The 15,085-nt window shown below is 45.2% G+C and overlaps 2 protein-coding genes across 6 annotated transcripts in view; one reads left to right on the top strand and one right to left on the bottom strand.

Annotated features, from left to right (window-relative positions):
• PH4alphaEFB (prolyl 4-hydroxylase subunit alpha-1) overlaps positions 1–15,085 on the top strand; it is an 82,407-nt gene that overhangs the window by 5,017 nt on the left and 62,305 nt on the right. For 2 of the 4 annotated variants that reach the window (XM_045750165.2, XM_069303084.1), the window contains exon 2: positions 13,323–13,367. The exons of the other annotated variants lie outside the window; for them this stretch is intronic. The gene's annotated coding sequence lies outside the window, so the exon portion shown is untranslated. The remainder of the gene's footprint in view (positions 1–13,322; positions 13,368–15,085) is intronic. 4 annotated transcript variants of the gene reach the window in all.
• Positions 1–15,085, bottom strand: part of CDase (neutral ceramidase) — a 53,014-nt gene that overhangs the window by 19,610 nt on the left and 18,319 nt on the right. The gene's annotated exons all lie outside the window — the stretch shown is intronic.

The raw sequence follows: 15,085 nt of genomic DNA, 5'->3' as shown, positions 1-15,085 counted from the left end.
GTACAGAGAGTGGGTGAGGGTACAGAGTGTGGGAGAGGGTACAGAGTGTGGGAGAGGGTACAGAGTGTGGGTGAGGGTACAGAGTGTGGGTGAGGGTACAGAGTGTGGGTGAGGGTACAGAGTGTGGGAGAGGGTACAGAGTGTGGGTGAGGGTACAGAGTGTGGGTGAGGGGTACAGAGTGTGGGTGAGGGGTACAGAGTGTGGGAGAGGGTACAGAGTGTGGGTGAGGGTATAGAGTGTGGGTGAGGGTACAGAGTGTGGGAGAGGGTACAGAGTGTGGGTGAGGGTACAGAGTGTGGGTGAGGGGTACAGAGTGTGGGTGAGGGGTACAGAGTGTGGGAGAGGGTACAGAGTGTGTAAGAGGGTACAGAGTGTGGGAGAGGGTACAGAGTGTGGGAGAGGGTACAGAGTGTGGGTGAGGGTACAGAGTGTGGGTGAGGGTACAGAGAGTGGGTGAGGGTACAGAGTGTGGGTGAGGGTACAGAGTGTGGGTGAGGGTACAGAGTGTGGGTGAGGGTACAGAGTGTGGGTGAGGGGTACAGAGTGTGGGTGAGGGTACAGAGTGTGGGTGAGGGGTACAGAGTGTGGGAGAGGGTACAGAGTGTGTAAGAGGGTACAGAGTGTGGGAGAGGGTACAGAGTGTGGGAGAGGGTACAGAGTGTGGGTGAGGGTACAGAGAGTGGGTGAGGGTACAGAGTGTGGGAGAGGGTACAGAGTGTGTAAGAGGGTACAGAGTGTGGGAGAGGGTACAGAGTGTGGGAGAGGGTACAGAGTGTGGGTGAGGGTACAGAGAGTGGGTGAGGGTACAGAGTGTGGGAGAGGGTACAGAGTGTGGGTGAGGGGTACAGAGTGTGGGTGAGGGGTACAGAGTGTGGTAGAGGGTACAGAGAGTGGGTGAGGGTACAGAGAGTGGGAGAGGGTACAGAGTGTGGGTGAGGGTACAGAGTGTGGGTGAGGGTACAGAGTGTGGGTGAGGGTACAGAGTGTGGGAGAGGGTACAGAGTGTGGGTGAGGGTACAGAGTGTGGGTGAGGGGTACAGAGTGTGGGTGAGGGGTACAGAGTGTGGGAGAGGGTACAGAGTGTGGGTGAGGGTACAGAGTGTGGGTGAGGGTACAGAGTGTGGGTGAGGGTACAGAGTGTGGGTGAGGGTACAGAGTGTGGGTGAGGGTACAGAGTGTGGGAGAGGGTACAGAGTGTGGGTGAGGGTACAGAGTGTGGGTGAGGGGTACAGAGTGTGGGTGAGGGGTACAGAGTGTGGGTGAGGGTACAGAGTGTGGGTGAGGGTACAGAGTGTGGGTGAGGGTACAGAGTGTGGGTGAGGGTACAGAGTGTGGGTGAGGGTACAGAGTGTGGGTGAGGGTACAGAGAGTGGGTGAGGGTACAGAGAGTGGGTGAGGGTACAGAGTGTGGGTGAGGGTACAGAGTGTGGGTGAGGGTACAGAGTGTGGGAGGGGGGGGCAGGATCGTGGGAGGGGTGGTGGAGGGAAGGGACATAACGAGAACACCACAGAGGAGCGACGTGCCCAACACCGTCCCAGTAATGGTGGTGCATACCAGCCCTCACGCCCTGACTGACTTGACTCATGCTGGGATCTCTCTCTGTATGCCGGCCTCGCATACAGAGATCCAAGGTCGTTAATCCAGCCGCCAAACCAATTTATGAATCAAAAGTGGTTTACCCACGACTCACAACTAACATCCGAACACTTCCGGAATAAGTGCTTCACTTATGTCCTCTGTTCGAACCACAATTTCATAAGTGCTTCATCCACGTACTTCAAAAACAAATAATCGCCAACAGAACCTAAACACCCAACCTACGCCCAACCTACGCCTAACTATACATAGAATTTTTATGTGTAAAAATATAGATTTATATATGAGAACAAACCAATTTTTAATACACAGTATGTTAAAATTGATGAATGCATTGGGAGGACGGCCGCTGCTTTAACCAGCCTAGTGTGAGGACGGGTTGTGTGGGCTGACTGATGTCGAACATTCATCGAACAGTGCTTCATTGCCGACTTATGTTCGAATCGCAAAATAAATTCATTACCCAACTACTACAAACACAAATAATTGTCAACAGAACCTAAACACCCCAACCAACGCCTAAATATACAAAAAATGCATATATGTTAAAATTCATTTATACTTGATAAAATTGCTTTATTAATGCACATTGTTCAAATTGATGAATACATCTTTGGGGTTGACTGCCAGAGTGATGAGTATTGCCTAAGGTCACAGGATTAAATATATACAAGTGTATTTTTATTCACAAACAGGAGTGTGGGGGCGGTTGGATTAACGAGTCATTGCTTATATGGACTAGTTGGGGTGGGAAGGGTAAGCTACAGGCTCACCATAGCCCGTGCTACTTGCAACTTGTTCAGAGTAGCTGAATCTAAAACAAGAAACACCAGGGCAAGCTTAATAAGCAAGCACCTCTCGTCACTGGAAGATAAGATACTGGAGATCACTGCACATCCTCTCATGTGTATTATATATATATATAAAACGCTGAACTGTAATGCTAATCCTGACCTCAAAAGCTTCATAGAAGGTTGTAACAGAACCCATGAGCACCACACCAGAAACAAATAGTTTTGATATTCCTAGAGTACGACTTAATCAAACTAGAAATGCTCTACAAATCAAGGGGCCCAGAATGTGGAATGACCTTCCCAACCATGTTAAAGACTGTACTTCTCTCAACCAGTTTAAGATAAAAACGAAGCTATACCTAATAAATTCCCTGTAACCTACCTTACCCCTCTATTGTCAACCCAAGTCTGTTATTTTTAAACAACGCTGTTTGTCGACCTAATTGTATTTTTGGTGTTTTTCTGCCATGTTCCCCCCTTTTTTATTTTTATTTGTTCTCAATACATTTTATACTTTAATCTCAATTAGTATTAAGTTTTAGTCTTTAATGTTTTTCCTGGCCGAAACGCTATGCGTAATAGTGGCTTTAGTCATTGTATGTACTAGCCCTATCTATAAATCTATCAATTTTTGTATCACCTCTTGAATGTATGTACTTTACCTGAATAAACATTTGAATTTTGAATTTGAATTTGAATAAACAAAAGTCAGAGGAGACATGATTACCACATAGAAAATTATGAAGGAAACTGACAGGGCAGACAAGATCAGACTATTCATTTGGAATGTACACAAACAAGATGACACAGGTGGAAATTAAGTACACAAAATAGCGACATAAACATTTTAAATAATTTTGTTTAGTGTGAGTAGTGAAGACATTGAGTGGGATGTGATGTGGTGGAGGCGGACTTCATACACAGTTTCAGATGTATAGATGTGACAGTGTAATAGCCTCGTGAACCTGTACACTAGTTGGTTAAAGTTTACACAGTGATGGCACTGTGGTGCAGCTGGTGACGTGGCACTGACACCGCCAGAGTGCTTACCCAGACCACGCCCTCCCCCCCTACTGGCACTCCCTCCTTTCTCCTCCTCCTCAGACACTGCCTCCCTCCCCAAACTCCTCACTGTGTCTCGCCCACTACACGAGACGCCTCATCTTGGGTCCCCCTCACTGTAGCACAGGCGTCACAGCTCCTCCAGCTCTACTTCTCACGCATATAGCTACTACCTAGAGTCAGGGTACTACCTAGAGTCAGGGTTACCTACTGCCCATGGTATGCCCCATACCCATCTTGTGGGCGGTAGTGGAAAGGGTGCCTCTGTAACCCTTTCCACTACCGCCCACAAGATGGTATGGGGTGCATAATAAATGAACTAAAAAACTGCCCATGGTACACACACAGTACCCTGAAGCACTCATGCTGCACGGAGATATAATCATTAACCTAATACTTCACTAGGAGTCCATGTAGGATGTAAACATGAGTCTAGTAAGACTTTGATTTGCATATTTAATAACTCTTCACAGTCGAGTTCCTGTAGCATGGATGGTTGCAAATGTGGTGCCGATTTTGAGGAAGGGCAAATAGGTCACTTGCACTGACTCAATGACCAATTAGTTTATATCTTGTGTGGGGAAAAATTTTTGAATTGATGATTACAAATGTTATTCGTTCACATCTTGAAAAAGCACGTATTTATTGATGATTCGTAAACAGCTTTACTAGGGGGCTGTATATGTTTAAGATAATTGCTCTTATTCTAGTCCAGTATATATTTTAAGCTGGTTATTGTGGAAAGGTTTAATGGAGCCTTTAGGGAGCCGGTCGGCCGAGCGGACAGCATGCTGGACTTGTGATCCTGTGGTCCTGGGTTCGATCCCAGGCGCCGGCGAGAAATAATGGGCAGAGTTTCTTTCACCCTATGCCCCTGTTACCTAGCAGTAAAATAGGTACCTGGGTGTTAGTCAGCTGTCACGGGCTGCTTCCTGGGGGTGGAGGCCTGGTCGAGGACCGGGCCCCGGGGACACTAAAAAGCCCCGAAATCATCTCAAGATAACCTCGTTTGAGCATACGCCTGTGTAACTGCCACAAGTTTACTTGTTGTACCAAAGATATGCTACTGATCTGAAGGTACAGTATCCAAGTAAAGTCACTACGTACAGGTACAGTCACAACCTGCATGAAAATAGTCACAAGTCTTAGTCTTAGTCTTAGTCACTAGTTAAGAGGGCAGTCCGTCCTCCTAAGGACTCCCAACGTCAAGAAACGGTCCTACTAAAGTGCCCCTTTATCCTAACCTACCAGATGACCCAAAACAGAAAACGGGACAGTGTGTCAATTTCGTCAGCCGTTTTCATTTTTCAGTACGACAATTTTTGGCCTTAAGTGCCAAATAAATACGTCAAATAAATACGTCAAAATGCGATGTGCTATTAGGCTACCCAGACATGTACTCATTACATAAAGGTAATGAGTAAATAATGAATAAAGGCACATAATAACTAATTAAACATAGGTATAGTGATCAAGATATGCATTAGTTACCCATGAACATCACTATCTTACTTAATAAGAAAATGGAAATGGAGGAACGTCTAGACTCATCTTGTAGACTTATGTCCTCGATATAGCAATCTAGGATCCCGGGTTCGATCCCCGGGAAGGCAGAAATGATTGTTTCTTTTCACCTGGTCTCACGTAGGTGATTGGGTGTTCTGAAGATTGATCTGATTTTCACAGTTCTGAGTGCGGCGTTGAAGCTTTCATGTTGCTTGTGTGTGTACTCACCTAGTTGTGCTTGCGGGGGTTGAGCTCTGGCCCTTTGGTCCCGCCTCTCAACCGTCAATCAACAGGGCCGTGTGTGTGTGTGTGTGTGTGTGTGTGTGTGTGTGTGTGTGTGTGTGTGTGTGTGTGTGTGTGTGTGTGTGTGTGTGTGTGTGTGTGTGTGTGTGTGTGTGTGTGTGTGTGTGTGTGTAAGCAAGGATGTGAGACCCTCTCCCAAGTCTGCTATCTCGCTTGCCTCTGACAAAGTATCAGGAAACGCCAGTAGCCTTTAGTTCTACAAGTTCTAGTTTAATTAGTTTAATAGGCTCCCCCGCCGCCCCCCCCCCCCCTCTAGGCGAACGACCGGAAGCCTACAGACTCCCATGATGGGTTCAGTTCACCTAAATGATATTTAACCTAAGCAATTCGTGACGAACAAGTTACATATCACTGTAAGTTAGTTATCATACAGAACCATCCATGGAGTGGGAATGGGAATGTTTGCTAAGAATTTAGAGGAAATGAAATCAATGTGATCGAACATTCATAATTACTGTGCGACGGAATTTTAATTATACTGAATTATTAAAAAAATAAAAAAAAATCACGGCGCCTGAGATGAAGGGGAGTGTCGCTGCCTGACGTACAAAGCTGCGATTAGCAACATCCTCACACCAATCTCGCATAAATACACGTTACCAGATTTGTTGAATTCTAAGCATTCCTAATACTAATAAACATTCACAATATAACGAAACACACACACACACACACACCTCATTATATAAGAATGTCGGGAAGTGACACATGAGGTGGCGGGAGAGGTTGTCGTACCGGGTGGCGGGTGGTGAGGGCGTTCATGTGGGAGGACAGGCGGCCACACCTTAGGCATCTCACACCAGATTGATTCAAATTCAAATTTAAATTATAATTAATTATGAAATGTGTGTTCGACTGGTGTGGTCAGCGTCACACCACCCGGTGAGGGGCCTCAATCATGATCTCATTAATGTGGGAGGGCGGCATTTGTCGCAAGAAAAGGTTTACGTAAGAATTTAAAAAAAAAATCAAGTAATCGCGTTCCTTGCTGACTAAACTGAGTTAATGGTTCTTGTCGCTAATACAATTTTAGTGTGAGTGTTGACTTTGTGTAACGTGACGCATTCGGATTAGTGTGTATAAATCGTGTTATACGAGTTAGCTACGATCATTATATTGAAATCTGAAGTGAATTTGAATTTGTTTTTTTATGTTCAAACGCGGTCGTGCAAGTCACCTCTTGGGCTCAGGAGCTGGAGAACAACTTTATATAGGCTGGCATATATACATACATATAAAGCTGTGTTTGGAACCTGTGTGCGATAGTTTATTGTGCGCCCCATACTCATCCTGTGAGCGGCTGTTTATATTAGTAAACATCCCTCTTTATATTAGTAAACTTTAGATGGAACATAGTGTGTTTTACGTTAATATTTAATACTATTGCTTTAAATCAGGAAGAGCAAAAACAGTTTCCGGTAACTCCGCCGCAGAGGAGCAAATACCGGAAATATGCGCGATGGTCAAGTGTTGGGTTGAAGAGTAATAATATTTTGAAGCGAAAATGTTCTTCGACAATAATTTGTCTGTGGTTACTGCACCTGGCTCGGGGGACAATGACCCCGTGTGTATGTGTATGTCTGTGTCTGTCTGTCTGTCTGTCTCTCTCTCTCTCTCTCTCTCTCTCCCTCTCTCTCTCTCTCTCTCTCTCTCTCTCTCTCTCTCTCTCTCTCTCTCTCTCTCTCTCTCTCTCTCTCTCTCTCTCTCTCTCTCTCTCTCTCTCTCTCCCCTCTCTCCCTCTCTCTCTCTCTCTCTTCTCTCTCTCTCTCTCTCTCTCTCTCTCTCTCTCTCTCTCTCTCTCTCTCTCTCTCTCTCTCTCTCTCTCTCTCTCTCTCTCTCTCTCTCTCTCTCTCACACCAGATTCCCCCACATGAACTAAGCTGGAGTAACGGGAGCGCACCGAACAACGGGACAGAGAAGAGCAACAGGAAGTTGTTAGTAGTACGAGTCTATGATGAATGGTCGTAACGAGCGGACCACCGCAGGACCACTTCCATACATCTTATTGATGGAAGTTAGGAAGTAAGATGCTCTTTCTGTCGATGGATGTCCATGATGTAATGTTCTTAGGGGAATGTTAAACAGCGGACTGCTAAATCATCCAAGTAGACTCAGGCAAACTGGAGAGAAGTAAGAAATGGCTTCTCGACTTCAATGCCAGCAAATGCGAGGTGATGCTGATTAGATTGAAAACAGGTTATGATAAAGCTAGAATATAAGATGATGGGAATAGAAATGTTTAGTAAAAAAAAGGAAAATATATAGGAGTAAAGCTACCCGCAGACCAATCACCGGAGGCACACATTAAGGTAACATCAGTGGTGTATGCAACGATGGCGAGCATGGCTACAGTAGCAAGTTATGTAGTGTTGTTAGACAGGCATAGGTAACCCTACTGTAGAATCCTTGCCTAAAATAACACAAAGATGGCCGCCCAACTACCTATCTTCTTGAGAATGCAACCCAAAACAGTTGGCTAACTCCCTGGTTTACTACTAGGTGAACATGTGCACCAGGTGAAAGGAAATGTGCCCAACCATTTCTGTCCTCGAGGATGCAATCCAGGAACCTCTTTTGGGAGTCGAGGACGCAGCCCACAGTGCCTGGCTGTAACGCAACACTGCTTGTGTTACAAGACTATGTAATATGAACAAGGAGCAGCTGGAAGCCTTTGTTGCTGGAAACCTTTGTTAGCCAGCAAATGAAAGGCGGGCCCTGGAGCTGAAGCTCTCCCTGTAAGCACATATAGGTGAGCATAACGAACAAAGCGTTACTTGGGGGGGGGGGGGGACGTTGTGGCACTTTGTGGTGAAGAGTGTGGCGGGCTGGCTGGAGGGGTGACCACGGCTGGCGTCCGCTGGAGTCATTGTCCCCCCTCCTCTCCCACTTCCCTCCTCTTCCTCCTCCTCCTCTTGCTTCTTCTTCTCTCACCTGGCCGCCTCCTCCTCCCATCATATGTACTCCAACATGTGGTCTGTGAGTCGTCGCTTCCGGAGACAGGTTCCGTTAGGCTTGTATCAGGGAGTCTGCTCCCAGGTCCTCCTCTATCGCCAGCATTGAGAAGTTGCTCCATTATATACGAGAATGTCTGTACCGACGATAACCTCGGGTCGAGGACGACTTTGCAGCGTCGCCAAGCGCGCCAACCATTGTATAAACACAGACTCATTCCCCGTGAGAGTACACAGATGTACAGGCTTCGAAAACTCTTCACGAATCAGAACTGTGGTGAGCGTTGCTGCGGCCGCCTCGCTAGTGACGTCGTGCGGGCGTGGGCAGCTGAACACTGTCCCCCATCACCTTGAACTTGTTCACCTGAGCGTTCACCCCGGCCGCAGGTGACTCAGCTGGGGTCGTTCTCGCCCTACAAGGTGACCTCTTGTTCGTCCGCAGGAAAGGGAAGTGGAATTTGTCGGGGGAGAGTTCGAGCGGTGGCTGGGGAGACGGGGCGCTGCAGGAGTCGGGAGAACACAGGGTTATAATTGGGGTTTTATGGATTAATCCCTCAGGGTGATTAATTTTACGGATTAATCCCCTCATTATTACTTAACCTATTATAGGTATAGGTTAAGTAATAATTGTAATTATGAAGCGATAAGATGCTTATCTTAACATACTAAGAAGGTTAGGTAAGGTCGGTGTTTTCTATGAAGCTTTTCAAGGTAAACTAGTATGTTTAGTATGTCACATACGCACGTATTTAATAAGTCAATATTGACTGTAAGAAAGTGCGAGAACGGGTTGCAGGGTGACTGTACTGTGGAGACGGGACGTCAAACCTACGTGCAATTGCTGGCCAGAATATGTGTGATTCTACATGACGCCAGCCATGACGACATGATCTCCCTCCAGGGGGCAGCACTGAAGCTCTCGCGAAAGAAAGAAAACAAGGAAAGAAGCATTTGTCACATCAATTTGCCAATTAATGTAAGAGTTTTTAACGTTAATGACAGAACAGTTTATGATATGTTTCCTAACGAGGACACAATCTTTAAGGCAAATCACTTGCTTTTTTGGATGAGTTCAATCAAATTTTAACTCAATTATTTCAAGTTCACTATCTTCTGAAACTACATTAACACCGATACAACGACTTCCGAATTTTGTAGACATTGTTCCTTGAGTATTTAATGGCAAATCTTTCTTGAAATTCATTTCTGAATTTAGAAATCTTGCTGCAGTACTTTTGTATGTGGGACTCTGTATATAACGCAGGTATATCCTGCATGGTTTCAAGACTGTATTCCCCTAGTTGTATTCACCTAGTTGTATTCACCTAGTTGTATTCACCTACTTGTATTCACCTAGTTGTGCTTGCGGGGGTTGAGCTCTGCTCTTTCGGTCCGCCTCTCAACTGTCAATCAATCAACTGTTACTAACTACTAACTAATTTTTTTCTCGTACACACACATCCCCCAGGAAGCAGCCCGTGACAGCTGTCTAACTCCCAGGTACCTATTTACTGCTAGGTAACAGGGGCATCAGGATGATGGAAACTCTGCCCATCTGTTTCCGCCGGCTGCGGGGATAGAACCCCGGACCCTAGGTCTACGAGTCTAGAGCGCTGTCCACTCAGCCACTAGCCCCACAGTCCCTCTGTGTGTGCGTGCGTGCGTGCGTGCGCTCTTGCTATTATAATTTTAATTTAAAACACATTAACTCATTACAATTTAAGTGTGTTGAATATTTCCGCCTTAACACAACATGGTTCATGAAATTCAGCTTAAGTTTACCCAATAAGGTATCCAAGTTTAATGTGTTAGGTTTGGTTTACCAATTATCCCTTTTATCGTTCAAAATAATGAAGGGCAAAAGTACCCGAAGAAGGTGTCCTTGACGAAACCAGTTCATCAGTGCGACAAAAAATTGATGGTTTGAATCCTTGATGAGTCTTGTGATAATTTTTTGTCTATAAACAATTATTTGTCGTTAATAAATGCTCAGTTTCACACGAACTAGGTGTGTGTGTGTGTGTGTGTGTGTGTGTGTGTGTGTGTGTGTGTGTGTGTGTGTGTGTGTGTGTGTGTGTGTGTGTGTGTGTGTGTGTGTGTGTGTGTGTGTGTGTCTGTGTGTGTGTGTGTCTGTGTGTGTGTGTGTGTGTGTGTGTGTGTGTGTGTGTGTGTGTGTGTGTGTGTGTGTGTGTGTGTGTGTGTGTGTGTGTGTGTGTGTGTGTGTGTGTGTGTTGCTGGAGAACAAAAGAAGGGGGGGGGGGGAGGGTAAAAACCATGGTAGGTTGGGCGGGGTGTATAGGTGTTGGCCCAAACCCCCCCCCCCCCCCACACACACACATACACACATACCAAACCCACACTCACCATAGTAGGTAGCCCCAAGGTCACCAGCTGTGTACCTACGCTTGTCCCATCCCTCCTTCTTAATGCCAGATTAAAAAAAACTAATCTTGAGAATGAATTCATCAGGATATCATCGCATGATGACATCTGAGAGTATGATACGATTGACATACTTACAAAGACAATCAGTGAATTAGTAGAACTTAAAATAGGTTTTATTGAGTGATTCATTTAAATTTACAGGAAGCTAAAATTTGTAGCATTAAAGATTATAATGAATAGCATGAGGAGATATATATATACGTGGAGGTAATGAAGTATTTTAGCCAGAACACACCTGGGGAATGTATCTGGCAATATTGCCAAAGCACAGGTGATGAATGCCCCCATCACCTAGTTGGGGGTATTCATTAAGTGATATTAAGTGGACTTAACTTTGTGAAAGATAAAACATGCATTCTCTTGAACACTATATTGTAGAATGTCCACTGACTGACTTCCCAATATACCATTATCCCAGGGTGCATATATCATCATATGCATCATAATGATATTATTCGCATTGTTATAACTAAGCAAATTAATATAATTCTGCAAAATATAGTAAAATTCAATTCAGTATGATTGCTATTGAGAGAAACTTGTTGCTTGTAGTGTGTGTGTGGTGTATAAGTGAGGGTCACAGGGGCCTGGCGGCTGAGTGGACAGCGCTCGGCATTCGTAGTCCTGAGGTTCCGGGTTCGATCCCCGGAGGCGGAAACAAATGGGCTGAGTTTCATGTATCCTGATGCCCCTGTCCACCTAGCAGTAAATAGGTACCTGGGAGTTAGACAGCTGCTACGGGCTGCTTCCTGGGAATATGTAACAAAAAAGGAGGCCTGGTCGAGGACCGGGCCGCGGAGACGCTAAGCCCCGAAATCATCTACTTCCTCAGCTGACACGGGAGACATCTCCCGTCACGCAGGGTGCAGTCGCACCTCCACAGATCTCCAGTATCATCTATTGATACTGGTAATGGCTCAAAAGGGGCACCATTTACGGGCTATTCGTGCCCGTGCCACCTTTTGGGTGGCTTAATCTAATCTTCATCATCCTAAGCTGATGCTATTCCCTAATTCATTGTCACTTGATGATGTGCTCCACTCGTAGTTTTAGCGTCGCCTTTTCAAGAGAAAATTGTATTTCAAATGTCTTTCCTAGTGAGAAAAGTTGTAGAATTAGAGTTCCATGAACTTGCGTCAACAGAGTGCTTACGTGCGAGTCTTCATGGCCACAGAGGTTGATGTCAACCGGCTGAGCATGAAGATGAAACCGCCTGTTCTTGCTGGCCAAAAAACTGGCCTGATTACTCGTGGAGTGAGGCGAGGCTTGGAGCGGGAAGAGCACCTTCACTTGTTTGGCGACCACCTTTGTTTCTCAGAATGTCTACTGCAAATTGTATGTATATTTAGTCGTAAAAGTATTTGTGTGTACGTCCTGGTAACATACAGCATGTGTGAAGGAAGAAATGTGTATGTTTATCACCCAGAATGTTCAGTGATATGTGTATCTATATATATACATGAACGCGTTGTACTGAACGGGGTGAGAATAGCTTGAGCTACCTCATCCCTTTGTGTGTATTAATATCTCAATAAACTTATTTCAGTTTCACTTGTTTGGTGAGTGTGTATAGTTTATGGTTTGGTCATTATACATCAAGAGACATTAAGTGGCGGGTTGTGATGATGTTTTGATTCTCTTACTCTATTGACCCTTCATATATTTTATGTTTAAATCTGGTAGGAGAAAAGCACACAGAAACTGTATTGGAGGGGACCTAAACTTTCCCTCTAATGCGTTGTGTGTGGCTTCCTCCGAGGCTAAGGGTCCCCTTCTTCCAGTAAGTGACGTTATTTTTAAGAGGACGGGTTGGGTAGCCATCCCTTCTGGTGGTATATTATCTTAGAACTGTATTTCAAGTTAAGGTTAACCACTAAATACCGTAGAAGGGAGATGACTACTGTGTGAACCATGGTACGAATACAGCATAGTACAGTATGCTGTATTTGATAGAAACCATCTCATCCAGAGGCAACCGATACACACATCACAGTATGTGAATGTATTTCCTCGGCTGATGATAGCTAATTTCAGCATTCTTTTAAGGTGGAAGCTGAGTTAGAGGGTGTGGCACTGGCCCAGGCGGGTGTTAGAGTACGTAGATGCAAAGGTCCAGCTTGGAGGAGGAGGATTCCTCCTTCACACGCCGCTCACACTTAAGTAACAAGTGTCCTTATAAGAATCCTTGGCAGGTGTCCATGAGAGTGGAGACCCAAGAACGGCGGAGGCGGCAACCAGAATGCAACCGGTTTTTTGGTTTAATAATTGCTGCGAAATTAAGAATCATTTTCGATTTGCTCTTGTGAGAGAATTTCATATTTGTAACGCTTCAAATTCTGGCATGTATGAAATAGTCTCAGAAAAGAGGAGTTTTGAGTTTGACGGGTTAAAAGAATGAAGTATAAATACCAAAGAGGAGCAATGTATACATAGTGTATGAAGTCAAGGGAGAGAAGGCTAGGCTAGCTGAGGACTGTAAACAGAAGCTGCCTCGCTCCGCGCCCGCCCTGCTGCCATGTTAGGCTACCACCCTTCTCTACCCTGCCATACGTGTAGCAGAGGAGAAGGTGACCAGTGGAGTGAGGCAGTAAGCGAACAAACACACACACACACCGCAGGACTAAACAATGAGTAACATAATAAATGAAGTTTCTCCATTGCAGACGTCACAGTTAGGAGGTGGGAGCTGCCCTCAGCTGGTGCATCAGGTACGTCCGCAGTCAACCCCTTGTAAACACTATCTTCCGTTAATATTAATGTCGTTAATTAACATAAGGTTCTGAGGGAGGGTAACCGGTGCGGATTTGTTATCCAGGAGGATAGCTTGAAAGGCACCTGGGCATTTGTGTGAAGCGGTGTGGCATGACTCCTGGGACGGTGAAGGGGTGAGAGTATAGCGTGGCTCCTGGAGCAATGAAGGGGTAAAGGGGCAAGGGAAAGCCAGTGAGAGCGTGGAAGGTGACGGTGGGTACTGGGTATGACCGACCGACAGGAAGGTGAAAGCTATCCCTTCAAACTCAAGTTTGAAGCTGTCAGTAATATCACACACTGCGTCCCATATACCCAGATATTACCTTTGCAGATTAAAATAGCTTTCACCGCATGTTGCAACTTTCCTGGCATGATATGTGTGACCTACTGGTCATCAGTATTATAAAGGTAAAATTACCGTCCAAGCTGTGGCTGACTCCATCCCGTCCTCAGACTATGTTCGTCCAAGCTCTGGCCGACCTCAAAGATGCATGCATCAGTTTTAATGCACTGTGTATTTAGAATCTGTATTTCCGGTGCTGTATGGCGAGGTCTAGGTCTAAGCGTAGGCAAGGTATCGAAGTCGTCACTTTGTATATTTAAGGTGGGGTCTTTTTTCTGTTATGAACTTGACTTCCAGTATTTGCAGTCTTCTCTGGTCAGCGGCGGATGCCAGGACTGTTGTATTATCCACTAGCATGTTCCTAGTGAGTGATGTGTTATGTACACCTTGCATATGGTTTCTAGGGGCACCATGCAGCTGGTAGATAGCAGGTCAGACTTTTCAAAAGCTATGTGGTGGTCATACCAATATAAGTAGATCGAAGGTGACATACTTCACTGGGGCATGCCAATTTGTATACCACGTTCGCTAATGCTTCATCAGATTAGGGCATTTAACAAATAGAACGATGACGGAAAATAGTTGTAAAAGCAACTGTGAATTCCATTAAACGACAAACAGTTGGACAGGCAAGGGTTAAGGAACTGAAGTTCAGTACAGAAAACACATTAAAAACTGGTAACAAAAAACTCACTTGCTTAAATGGGAAACTAAAGCGTAAGTTATCTAGAGAGGAAAGTGTATCCCGCGTGGGAGGACAAACCTGACACACCAGGTACAAGAGTGGCGCCATTCAGCCAGGCTGGTGTGTGTGTGTCCACCCGTCCTCCACTGGGCCTTGACCCTGACTGCCCAGTCAACCACTCTGCTACGGATCACGGCTTAGGAAGTCTCGGTATGGCTACCTATGCCAGTTTAAAGATTGTGGAGACGTTAGTGATTGAAGATGTTGTTAAGAATGAGTTTTTAGGTATTATGGAGAGTTTTTAGGTAATGTGGAGAGTTTTTAAATATTGTGGAGAGTTTTTAGGTATTGTCGGTGTAGCTAGGAATGAGAATTTAGGATTGTGAAAATCTCTTTTTTGTTATTCCAATTATGTTACAATTGTATCGCCTTCACTTTGTACTAAATAACTAAAGGGTTGAAATTCTTGAGTCTACCCTTAAATTGTATCTGTTTTCTTTACTAATCTTCGCGCCAATTTTCATATATTTTTTTTTTTTTTTGAGATATATACAAGAGTTGTTACATTCCTGTACAGCCACTAGTACGCGTAGCGTTTCGGGCAAGTCCTTAATCCTATGGTCCCTGGAATACGATCCCCTGCCGCG

The sequence above is a fragment of the Procambarus clarkii genome, chromosome 49 (genome assembly GCF_040958095.1).
Source record: "Procambarus clarkii isolate CNS0578487 chromosome 49, FALCON_Pclarkii_2.0, whole genome shotgun sequence".
Taxonomy (NCBI): domain Eukaryota; kingdom Metazoa; phylum Arthropoda; class Malacostraca; order Decapoda; family Cambaridae; genus Procambarus; species Procambarus clarkii.
The sequence above is the reverse complement of the archived record's forward strand: the minus strand, read 5'-3'. Positions and strand labels throughout refer to the sequence as shown.